A 14040-nucleotide genomic window follows, 5' to 3' on the forward strand; every position below is an offset into this window, starting at 1 on the left:
TTTGTACTTTATACTTTTGTTGGATATAAAATGAAATGAAACGAAATGAAAATGAAATGATAATAAGAACTATAATGAGATAATGATGGCCCTTTGTCGGTAGTGCAGAAGAACAGTGTAAATACTGTTCTTTCTGATGCAAATTCAAACATACACATCTTTATTCTTACAAACACGCAGGTCTGTTAAATCATAATCTTATTTCCCCGTTATACAGTATCAGGACAGTTTAAACTAAGAAAGAGAACTTTGATTGGACTGTTTCCTTTATCGGTTAAGTAAAACTCATTCGCATTAGGAACGCAATCATTTTCCCCTTGAGTTCTTATCGTGACCTCGGTGTTGCGTGTCACGTCCAAAGATAAGTTGGTACTGAATATCAATATTCACACACTTTGAATGCATATTCTGATACAGATGGTAAACAAGCACAACAAATTTTCTTTGTGCTCAAGTGATAAGCAATGAGTACTTCTTTCTGTGTTGGTGTGCAGTATAGCTATCTGTGTGTCCGCATTTAACATAAATCAACTTTGATATGTCGTAGCATCAATATTGAAGAATTAACAAGATACGCCTCTTTTCTTATCATTATCTCTTCTTTGACGCTTCAATGTAATTGCGTACATCATGCCAAGCTTTACTGACGACGATAAATCTGTATAATTTTTGTCTCTGAGCAAACGCTGGAAAGGTGATACTCCTCTTGTATATAAAGATTCTCCTACTTTTCTCACTACAGTGCATGAGACTGTCGAAAATGAATAAACAAGCACATAAAACAATAAGTCAGCAGCAGTATAAAGTTGTAGCACTTCATTCACACAGTGAAGTTAAACAGATTGCTTACGAATTCTGGTTGTGGTTTTATAACCCCGTGGGAAAATACAATATCAGATGCAGCGGTTTAATATTTGTGCTAAAGTATAATGACGAATCTTTCACGTTTCGTCGATCAGAACTGCAGATTAAAAAGAAGAAAAAAAAGGCAAATAATGCGTCTTTTCTGATGTCACTCTAGGAATTAACAAAATAATTCCGTCAGTAAACCCATTATACCTCTTCAAGATGTTGATACCGGCAAAACATATGGCGGCTACAATCGATAGGTCACTCGTTGAAAATACATGTACAATAATGCACAAGTAATTCATGATATAAAGTTATATGATGTATAGATCATATATGACATATCAAATTTCGATCTGATTTCATTTCTTAAAATTTCAAGGTAGAAAGCGAAATACTGAACAATTGGTTGAAATGTAGTACTACATGTTACACTGTGAGCCACTTCGTTTGCAGATACATGTCGTTGGGGTCGAGGACATAATGATTTGCCTCGATCGACAAATTTGTTATCGTATAATAAAATTATTATTATCTGAATATATACAACATTTTATGATGACTCCCTAAATGATGATTAGGATCAAAGTAATCATCAAGTCAACCAATTGTTTTATTAATGAAAGTCCCCTTTCTTACTTCAAACATTGAATCAATACCCAAGATTCTTCCCTAGATCTGAGTGGGACGTTGAAAAGTCCTTGGAACATTTGTAATACTTCCGCTATGTATACGTTAAAAAAATACTTCCAAACATACAAAATCAATCAAACAATATTTACCTTAGGCCGACAGAAGTACCATCACGCGTGCGGTAATTTAGTAAAATAATTCACCTGCAGTATACTGCTCAAACGGAAGTCTTGACTGCTTGGGACGGAGGAAGCGAGCGAGAGCTGAGTTAACGTAACTGTCGCTTCCAAAAGTCGAAAATCGTGGGTTGAAGAGCGAGACCTCCAACACTCCTTGACGGGTCTCGGAAGCAGAGAAATCTACTGTCGTTCCCCCACGGTCGCGACATGGAAGAGCTTGAGCGTTTCGCTGGCTGGTCAAGTCGCTCCGCTGGAAGGTGCGCCAAATAACCTCCGACTGTTCACGGCTGGAAGACTACACCTCTGCGCCTCGACTACAGCTATGCGGAATAGCTACGTCGAGTGGTACTCTTCACCACAAACGTCAACGGGTTAATTGCAATAGTAAGCGGAGCTGAGGTGAAGTCATGGATCAGATTTTTATGTCCTCTCTTCATTCCTCCACCTTCTAGGTATCCCCCCCCCCCCCTCTCTCTCTTTCTCCCCCTCCATCTCTGTTCTCTTTGCTGACGGTGATTGAGAGTGGAAGTGATACAAAGTGAAGGAAGTCTGCCAGCAGATTTAGAATGGGCAGAGCGAGTACACTGGAATCAGGGAGGTGGAAATACACCCGGTACAGACTTAATATCACATGGTGATTATAAAAGCGTTTTAACCATGTAGCTCCTTGCTTGAACAGATGAACTCAATTTCACTTCCAGTCCACCACTGTTAACCAATAAGAGGACAGTTTATGGAATGTAAAGATTGCATCGTCTGATATCTATCTGTGATTGAATAATCATTTCTTTGCCTATCTATTTTCCTTTACAGATTTGTTTTGGGTTTTTTTTCGCAACATGGTTGTTACATTGTATGTTCTCTCATATTTAAGGTGTGCTTAAATCGATTAAGAATTTCTTGATAATAACATTCTTACATTACACCTAATGTTTGTGATACAAGTTAGAGGAAATAATGAATAACACGGTGACACATGCAACCACTGGATAAAAATGTAACAACCTATCTTGATTACCCAGAAAATCGACGTTTGACATGTTTGATAGTCCCATTATACACTCGACTGTATAATGGGAATGTAGGGGCCTACACACAATATAATGTGCATGCGTGCACGCAAGCTTTTTATTGTGCAGTTTGCACAAGAACTTATAGAACTTATCGAAGTTGGTTTTACCCCTTCACCAAATCTCAACATTAATCAATTTATTGAAAAATTCGCTTAGAAACCTAAAATTTTGTATAATATTGATGAGTAAAGACACTTTCTATTATCAAATTAAATACCAACTAACACTGCAAATAACATAAAGTCTGATCCTTTATCGAAGCTACTATACGTAAAACAATGCCCACGGTCATCTATACGTTTGAGATCGGCATTATTCTTCAAGACATCCTGCAAGAAATTAAAAGGACATGAAAGTAGGTTCTATTATTAATCTTGGACACATTGAAATAGATTTAAAGTAAATGAAAGAAACAAAAAGAAAAGGAAAAAACAGAAGCTGTGTTTACCAGTGTTTTACTCGATGATCATGCAGAAAGGTAATTGATTACCGCATCTACTCTCCTAATCCGACCCCCTCTCCTACCATGTAAGAAGTAATTCTCAGGCTCCGCAAGTCCTTCTGCCACTGACAGATGGAGTAATTGGACAGGTGTACACTTGACGCGTGACGTCACTAATGTCATCTGCAAATGGGAAGAGATTTATTACGCTTTGTGGCGCGCGGCACGCCGATGACGGCGTCGGACAAAAGCGCGCGGGAAAAACAACAACGACAACATACTACAATGAAGTGGGAGTACAAGTTAATGTAAGTCTTTGGCCGTCTGCCCCCTCCTCTCTCCCCCCCCCCCCCCCCCCCGTCATTTTCTTTCTTCATACTCACTCTTCTTCCAATATCGGCACATTTTGGGTGTGTGTCCTAAACTTCTTTTCGGCTTCTAATACAGGAAGACAAGCATTGTGGAAGAGAAACTATGATTTAACGGGCATGAGCGAAATAAATTCACGTCACACGGGTTGAAAGCGTTCAAAACCAAGACACCTTTGATCAAAAGATTCTGCCCGATCCGGCTGACCGTCTATCTCCTTTACGACGTTTTGTGAATAAGTCCATGCTTTTCCTCCTTCCCTCTTCCTACTCTCTTTCTTACCCTCCCTCTCTCTCTCTCTCTCTTTACCCATCTCTATTTCCTTCAACATCGTTTTCTCTGTGCAATTCTAGTCTTCAACCAAGCCTAGGAATAAACCGAGAATTATGCATCCCAATTTTCTTCCTTCCCATGTTTACAGCTATCAGCTTTGTTTTGATCCCGTTAGTCACCCAGTACATCCATACACCTCTATTGTGCTGCCAATATCCTCTTTTCATCCCCCTCCCCTGCACATGAAAGCGTACATTGCCTGGTGAGCTTTTACTTGCCGTGGAAGATTATGCATTATCTTTCTCCTTTTCTTTCTTTTCCCTCCTAGATCGCTGAGGCTCGTTAACCTTGCCCAGCTTTCTTCCTCTTCATCCACATTCACGCCATCTATCTCCGACGATCGCGCCCCTGAAAAGGAAATTTGAATGTTTAGAACGAGCTTCATCACCACTAATTCTTTGTTTGGTCCGAGTATTAGGCTCGTTTACAGATGGGGGATCACCCCTTTGTATTGAGAAGCGCACGGGAATGGAAGTCTTGGGGAATAACACACACACACACACACACACACACACACACACACACACACACACACAAGGTTGAAAAAAAAAGGTTAAAAAAGGAAACCGAAGGGAAGCATTGACCGCCGAAAGTGACATGTCATTAGCAGGAGGAATGAACAATTTGTAACATGGATCGGTCAGTCAATTTGTCAATTAAACCTCCGCTGCGTCGAATGACAAATGATTGCTATCGTCACCTCGTCTGCGCCCCAACACTCGAGTATGTGTTTCAGAAAGTGAATAGAGAAAGAGATAGACAGAAAGATAGATAGATAGATAGATAGATAGATAGATAGATAGATAGATAGATAGGCCAATGGGAAAATATATTACAAGACGTAAAAGCTGAAAATTGTGCTCGTCATCTCCCCTGAAGCTTCCATACATTTTGCTTTAGGATTATTACATGTTACAATGCAGTAATTGCAGTGGAATTTTGTCGACTATAATAGAGCTCATTTTAGTTTCCTATTGTGAGTCAAGTTGTCAATTACATGTAAGAGCATGCATGTCTTTTTGAATTTCCAATAAACAATTAAGTCTGAATATTTGAAAGCCTATCTTAAAGGGATAGTGCAGTTTCGGTTGAGATGGGGCGTCAGGTTTCCAACGTTTTTTTATGATGATTTTTTGAGATACAGTGTAGTGATAAGATCATTCATGAAATATGGAAAGGCAAATAAGAGAAATTCAACGTTTATTTTATGAAAATGTGTTTTGAAATGGCTGAGATATCCAAAACAAAGCGATAATCATAAAAAGGTGGGACCCACCTTTTAATTAAGATTGCTTTGTTTTACTTTTTTGAGATCTCAGCCATTCCAAACCCGATTTTCATCAAATAAACTTTGAATTCCTCTCAGAATAATTGTATGCTCTAGTAGATCATTTCATAAAGTGATTTCTAATTAAAGTAACTCACAAAAAGTTAAAAGCTGAATCCTCACCTCAACCAAAACTATACCGTCCCTTTAAGATAACAGAGGGACTCCTTGAGACGCTCAGATCAAATCTAGATGATAAAGAACTATTTCAAGAGTTTGATCGCGAAATAAGTTACCTCTTTTCTTGTTAATGGTGAGATATTAAAGCTGCTAAAAACAGATATTAAGAAATATAAGAACTTTTTACTCATAGCTATATTTTTTACTCATAAGTTCACGAATATTCCTTGTTATGTAACAAGTGAGGTATGGCCGGAAAGGTTTAATTTTCGTCTGTCTGATCAAGGACTTACTTTAAAATGTTTAAAAATGACGCTTAACTTTTTTTTCGATCAAACTCTTCATTTCTCAGTATCCAATGTCATGTATTTCAAACTAAAATTTGCCAATTTTACAAGTGCAATATCGCCTTTTCAGTCCAAATTTGTGATGGGGCCTGAAAAACAGAGAGCAAATGATTATGTCAGTGACTTTGCAATCTAATCCGTTACCTCCGACATGTATCAATCCCTATATACTGGTGTACGCGACACCCGTTACCAGTGGGTTAAAATCCACAATATAACCTAATTGTTAAAGGGATTGTACGTGTATAGTACAATATCGATGGGGATGGATATTTAGATTTTAGAGGTCCTAGCAAAAGGTGGGAACAACTTTTGATCTAATTTCATTTCATTTATTGTTTCTGCATGGTACGATTAATCAACAAATCACTTTCGAAAACATTGGTTCACCATTAATCATGGCTAACTTTGCACATGAGAAACCAAAATAAAAAAAACCTTCGTGAGAGAAAGCAGACTTATGATAAAAAATTATTAAAAAATCATTACTTTTATCAGGACCACTTTATTTTACTCTGTTTTTCGATACCTGAACCATTTCAAACCGATTTTTATCAAATAAACTTTTGAATCCTCTTCTAATTGTATGCTCTTTGATATATCATGTAAGTGGTTTTTAATTTTCTCGCAAAAAGCTAAAATCTGAATCCCCATCTCAACCAAAACTATACCATCCCTTTAAGCAAACTGTAGTACAGTGTACTGGACACTGATGTGAATACACTGTACGTGTAATTATTTGTTAGGGCATGCGTTCAACTCTATTGCACATACCTCGGTATGATGCGCGTTTATGCTCGAGTTAGGGTTGACTTCAGAACAAGAGAGGATTTGACACTTTCATTTCATTACTTTAAGACTTTATTTGTTTTTTTTTATGACTTATTTTTAAAAACGGTGTGGTTCTCTCGGGTTATAACATCTGGCAGCGTAATGGCTGAAGACATTATCAGGACATGTAGAATTAAAACAAAAACAAAAACAGTCAAACAAACTTTGTCGGCAAAACAACTTTGGCAAGTAAAATTGATTCCACCGAGAGAAGCAGGCAAACAAATTCACTCTTTTTTAGAGCTACTAGCAATAACAATAACAACAACAACAATAACAAATCACTCAATATATGACATCAACATGGCAACTGTGAATGACAATTCTCAATTCAACAAAATCTGCATTACATTTTTTGTTGTAACAACATCATGGAAACAATCAAGAATAGCAGTCCTGATTAGAAAAGATGGCAATATGATTTTTCGTCAAGAATTTTAGTCTAACATAATCTTTGTAATATACCATACCGTATGTCTAAAAAAAATACAACAGGACCTTCCTCAACGATAACTTTTTTAGACAGTAAATCGAAAATACAAAGAACATCTGATTGGCGTCAGTGGTCAAAGAGAAATGAGGAACTAGAGTTCTGTCCATTGTGTTCACACATTAAAGGGGTATTCCAGGCGATATTCATAATTTCACAAATAGTACATAAATCGACAGCTCTATGTATAGATTTGTGGAATTTATTGTGGTCCTTGAGCAGAGAAACAATACTCTGAAAAATCTTAAACAAATTACACTGAACAGTGTTGATGATATACTGTAGAAGTCTCACATATTTCAGAAATGTAGCAGTGTAATTCCATTACAATACCACTTGCTTAACAAGGTCACTTGTGTCGAATTTATGCATACCGTCTTCTTTTGTTCTGCTTCCTTGAGCCCCAACTCATGCATTCTTATGGCGAGGCTGCCATGTCATCATCCTTGTTCATTGCCATTTGTTGTAAATTTTGAAAACATTCTTATTCCTCAACCCAATCATTATAAATTATGAAATTCTGTACTCGATATGACTAATGTATAGTTGTTCAAATGGAAAAGTCTGAAAAATCATCCGGAGTTCTCCTTTAATATGCATTTCCCAGAGCGTCCAAGTGCTAAACTTGGAAGAAACAGACCCATGACATGCTTTACAACGATCCACATTTCTCTGTGACCACTGAACCAAATTGAATGGGGTTGTCTGCGAAATATAGGTAAGATGTTACATTTTTAGATCCTAAAATAGCATTCAGACAGTTTAATCATATTGAAAGTTATCAATGCGGAAATCCGATTGTAATTTCTTTTTGGACATACTGTTGGACATACAATGTGTACCAACCAAATAAATACATACTTAGCGACAGCAGAGAAACGAATATAGATGCGCAAAACAGGAAACAGACACTAATGAATTCGTAACAAGTCACCATACAGCTGTATTACTTTATGAAAGTCGCAGACAGCTGAAAAGAAAAACCCAGCGAAGTTTAGGTTTTCTAGAGAGTAATCTTGATTAAACTAAAATACATGTATGAAATTTGTATTTGTTAGGTAATCTAAAGTTAATAATAATCTTTGCAACCTCTGGTCCATATGTCAAAGTCTAGAAGAATGCTAAAATGGTTAAATAATTATGTGGATTTCCTTATCTTTTGCCATTGCATTTTTTGTTCCTTAGTGCTGTCATCCATTACCAAATCAATAATTACATGTATAACATTATTCTATCAAATAATAATAACGATAAAAATACCATAAAATACTGATTCAGTATCAAGAACTTACACAGAAGCTCAAATGGCGGATTTCATTACACCGAGAGAGATTGACGAAGGTGGCTAACCGCAAAAAGGTACATCATAGGGTATAATCAGAAGTGATACAACCGTACTGAAATAAAATAAATTTTTGAATGCTCAGTTTGAAACTAACATATAAAGGAAACCAAAACCCAAAGAAAAATGTGGATTAAGTGAAAGCGGCAACATTAGTAGAACACATCTGTAAAAGTTTAGGAAAAACCGGACAATCGATGCAAAAGTTTTCAAAGTTTTGGTGTTGGAACCGATGGATGAGGACGGAGGTTATGATGTCATGTGTGGACAACAATATAAAGAAAATATAAGGGAATTCCACCAAAATTAAATTTTCTAGCAATATGAAAGAGCACTTGACTAACCGCTTTCAGAAAGCAGGGGGAATAATTGCTACCCTTAACATATTGTATGTCAGTATCAAGTTGATGGAATGTGTAATTTTCACGAAAAATGATTTTTTTTTAACTTCATGACATTGACACTCAAGTTTTGATATGTGAATCCAGTCAAAGCTGTGAAAGCCACTGATTTTCTTTTTAAATCTCCTACAAAATATGAATTTCATATTTTTTCAGTGTACAATAATACACAAGTGACAAATCACACAAACAAAATCAGGCCCGTAGCCAGGGGGGGGGGGGGGGGGGGGTGCGTCGGGTGCGTACGCACCCCCCAAAATTAGGTCCACTTTTTCATAATAACGGTTTTTAGCAATTCACAAAATAACAATCCAAATAAATATAAAGACACATTATATGCTACGTAAATGTGGAAGAGTACGTTTAACAATGTTAAAAATAATTGTACGAAACTCTTTTGTTGTATGAACCATCGGATCGTCCCCATGCACACAAACGCAAATGTTATGTATCAATTTGTGCGAGCTATATTGGCACTGCATGCCATGGCCCTTGGCGCGTGTGACCGGTGTTTTCTTTTTCCACTGGCCGCCCGAGTACGTGCGATTCGTGGATGACATTGAGGATTTTTTTCACAGGAACAGAGGTAAGTGGATGAAAATCTAATAGCCTCAAGTTTACATATATGATAAAAATTAAAGAAATTTCCTCGAAATTACTATAATCGAAAACCTGAGACATTTTATATCTACGTCTCACAAAGATATAGTACATGTATATACATGTTGGCATGATAATGCCTGGGGATAGATTATTATGTCAACTATTTTCCATTATGAATGCATGCTCCAATCAAATTGTGAAAAGGTGGTCATGAATTAGCATTTCTTACGAACGATCAGGAGAGACAAAACAAAATGAAAGGCCTGTCTTACTCCAGTTCTCGTGTAACACTCATTGGGCCATTATGCATGCCTAACGAATTATAATAGCTGCTTTTTCTAGCCCTTTTGCTAGTACCAACATTCGAGAAAAGATCATCTATCAAATAACTGTACGATCTCCGTGCATAATCTAATGCTTTTAAACACACACTTATTCATATTTTTCATAAAAACACAGGTAATGAGCCGGATTGGGTTAAAATTCTCACTTACAGCTTTGTAGAAGTCTGAGTCAACAGTATCACACAGTACTTCAAGACGTATTAGTACAAACGATTTCTTGAGCCTGCACCGTTTCAGGCTCTGTTCTGGATACGGCGGTAGAAACTCAGTCTTTTTTGTTGTTTATTTTATCATTATTTACTAATCTCTTTTCTAACTTACAGGTAGCGGATTTCTTTGCAGGCCGAATTCGGAAATGTACTGTTGATTATTACTTATACATTTTCTCATGTTGTGACAGTTCTATTGGTTCTCATTTTAAAGTGAGCCAAAACCTAAGAACATTTTCACTTATAATTTCCAAAGAGTATTATGCAGGCACGCAAACTCATTTTAGTTGTATTTCATTTAAATGTAATGGGTAAGAGGGTATGAGAGAGAATGGAAAGTGCTGAGCTATGAAGTAAAATGGTAAAGTAAAAAGTTTGTCAGATAGTATTACAAAAGCCTGAATATTGCAAGAGCTCCGGAGTAAAAACAGTCAGTGAAAAACCCTATGTATGATAACATCGTGAGAGCGTTAGACTGCATTGTGACGCATCGTTATCTAATTTACATTCTTTATTGATATATTTTCATAAATATCTCAGGTAATGAGTCGGATTGGATTACAATTCTCACTTACAGCTTTGTAGAAGTCTGAGTCAACAGTATCACACAGTACTTCAAGACGTATTATAGTACAAACGATTTCTTGAGCCTGCACCGTTTCAAGCTCTGTTCTGGATACGGCGGTAGAAACTCATTCTTTTTTGTTGTTTATTTTATCATTATTTACTAATCTCTTTTCTAACTTACAGGTAGCGGATTTCTTTGCAGGCCAAATTCAGAAATGTACTGTTGATTATTACTTATACATTTTCTCATGTTGTGACAGTTCTATTGGTTCTCATTTTAAAGTGAGCCAAAACCTAAGAACATTTTCACTTATAATTTCCAAAGAGTATTATGCAGGCACGCAAACTCATTTTAGTTGTATTTCATTTAAATGTAATGGGTAAGAGGGTATGAGAGAGAATGGAAAGTGCTGAGCTATGAAGTAAAATGGTAAAGTAAAAAGTTTGTCAGATAGTATTACAAAAGCCTGAATATTGCAAGAGCTCCGGAGTAAAAACAGTCAGTGAAAAACCCTATGTATGATAACATCGTGAGAGCGTTAGACTGCATTGTGACGCATCGTTATCTAATTTACATTCTTTATTGATATATTTTCATAAATATCTCAGGTAATGAGTCGGATTGGATTACAATTCTCACTTACAGCTTTGTAGAAGTCTGAGTCAACAGTATCACACAGTACTTCAAGACGTATTATAGTACAAACGATTTCTTGAGCCTGCACCGTTTCAAGCTCTGTTCTGGATACGGCGGTAGAAACTCATTCTTTTTTGTTGTTTATTTTATCATTATTTACTAATCTCTTTTCTAACTTACAGGTAGCGGATTTCTTTGCAGGCCAAATTCAGAAATGTACTGTTGATTATTACTTATACATTTTCTCATGTTGTGACAGTTCTATTGGTTCTCATTTTAAAGTGAGCCAAAACCTAAGAACATTTTCACTTATAATTTCCAAAGAGTATTATGCAGGCACGCAAACTCATTTTAGTTGTATTTCATTTAAATGTAATGGGTAAGAGGGTATGAGAGAGAATGGAAAGTGCTGAGCTATGAAGTAAAATGGTAAAGTAAAAAGTTTGTCAGATAGTATTACAAAAGAAACTCATTCTTTTTTGTTTGTTTATTTTATCATTATTTACTTATCTCTCTTCTAATTTATAGGTAGTGGATCTCTTTGCAGCCCAAATTCGAAAATGCCTAGAGACAGCTAGTAACCAAATATGCTACTATAATTTAATAAATAAGAAATAACCATTCCAGTATGTATCTTAGTGTGCACAGTAAGACAGATCAAATCAAATAGGAAAACATCTGAGCACTAAGCCTGAGGTCTGAATATTTAATAAATAAGAAATAACCATTCCAGTATGTATCTTAGTGTGCACAGTAAGACAGATCAAATCAAATAGGAAAACATCTGAGCACTAAGCCTGAGGTCTGAATTTGCACTCAACTTCTTCCAATGGCTAACGGATGTTTAATTTTTGAATTTCACTGACCTCCAAATTTCACAAAGAAAACCTTCTTAGCATGATGGTTAATATGACATTTGACTGATATTGGAGATGTTTGCGAATCGGATCTACTACCTTTGATATTATTAAATCTAAAATGATTATTTGAAATTTCGGAAATGCTGGAAATATCCTACCACAAGGAGGCAAAATATAAATGGTTCACATTTACAATTCATTTTGTTTTAAAAATTTTCTTATTTATTTTCGTTTTTGACAAACTCGCATACCAACGGCTGATATACTGTATAGTAAAGTCAATGTTTCATCTTCCAAACAGCATCCAATGGGATGGAAAACTCCAACTGAAAGTCTGAAAGGTGGACACCGTGACCATACTCGCTAAAGAAAACGCGTAATAGGGGTCGTTTTTTCTCACGGATTAGATGGAAAGTGTGATGTACGAGCGTATATAATCAAAGGGTATCAAAAAGGCCGAAATTTGGGAAAATGGTATATTGTTCAATCATGACTTCTTTAGGGTGCAGGAAACATTTAAGGAATACAGGGGAAACTCGGTATAACGAACACTGCTATAACGAGATATCGGTTATAACGAGGAAATTTTCTCGGTCCCAAATTTCCTTCCACACAAGTCTATGTAAAATGCTACTCTTATAGCGAGATCGGCTATAACGAAATAACTGCTATAACGAGATAAATTTTGTGACTTCCAAACAAAGAAAAACATAGTAAATCAAACCTGCTATAGCGAGGTAAAGCAAAATGCCTTCGGTAAAGCTATACTTCGCCTGTGCTATCATCTTCCGAGATTGTAAAGCTTGATGCGCCAAAAACTGTCTTGTACACACATAATCATTTTCTTCAATGCACTCCAGCTAGCACTGCATGTTGTACGTGTGAAGTGTGTGTGTGCACGCACACGTATGCAGAAAGTGTGGTGGGACGGCCATGTATACATGACATCATCATGACGTTTAGCGGGTGTGAGGCAATCTGACGCTGTGATTGGCCTTCTACTTAGGGAATTCCCCGTCTTCACACACACGCAGTCATAGTATACAGAACGTGTCACATACACACACAGCATTGTGCAGACCATATTCAAGCTTTCCACACAACACACACCCATACGATAACCATGCACATACCAATCCACAGACGATCTTGATACAATCGCAAGCTATATAAATTTACAAATTCAAACATCTACAATTAATAAGAAACACATTCTTGATATTGGATTTCCTTGGCAAAAACATCTTCTTACCCATAAAGGTGAGTAATTCCCTCACACACAATATCAAGTTTTCAGTATTGATTGAAATATGATGGGCAGCCCCACATGTGCAAATTAATGTCATTATTTTATGCCTTCTTTTATGCCTACCCGGTACTGATATGAGATATCGGCTATAACGAGGAAAATGACTCGGTCCCGACCATCTCGTTATATCGAGTTTCCACTGTACTTGTTTTTAAGGCCCGAAAAAATCATATGATCATTACTCGTTTAGGGGCCATTTTGAAAGTCCATGTATGAGCATGGTGTCCACCTTTTAATTGTCACTATGTAGATACCCCTCCCGGGACAGTATCAAAGGACCGTTTTGTTAATTAACGCAATCCCCCCTTCCTTTAAAAATCCTGGCTTCAGGCCTGCTAACGCGGGTATACAATAGAAAAAATAAAAGTTGGAACAACACCAGGAAAATCACTATTCTCAATTTTGCGGCGCGCTACGCGCGCAGAGTCTCGAACACAATTAAACTTTGCAACTTCGTGGCAAAATGAGTTTTTACTATTTAAACAGTCAAAATCCACAATTTGCGGCGCGCTTCGCGCGCAAATTCTTATACAACTTTTGTAGTTCGGTCGTCCAAAGAATATATATATATATATATATATATATATATATATATATAATTGTGTGTGTGTGTGTGTGTGTGTGTGTGTGTGTGTCATCACTGGTATTGGTACCGAAGGTCCGTTTTTTTAGTGACCGCACCCCCCTTGAAAAATCCTGGCTACGGGCCTGCAAAATGCATCACAGAAGTAGCATGGAAAGCTAAAAGAGTCACATTGCGTTCCATTTTTCTACA

The sequence above is a fragment of the Diadema antillarum genome, unplaced genomic scaffold (genome assembly GCF_040938485.1).
Source record: "Diadema antillarum isolate AM-2024a unplaced genomic scaffold, OU_Dant_1.0 seq00000095_RagTag, whole genome shotgun sequence".
Classification (NCBI taxonomy): domain Eukaryota; kingdom Metazoa; phylum Echinodermata; class Echinoidea; order Diadematoida; family Diadematidae; genus Diadema; species Diadema antillarum.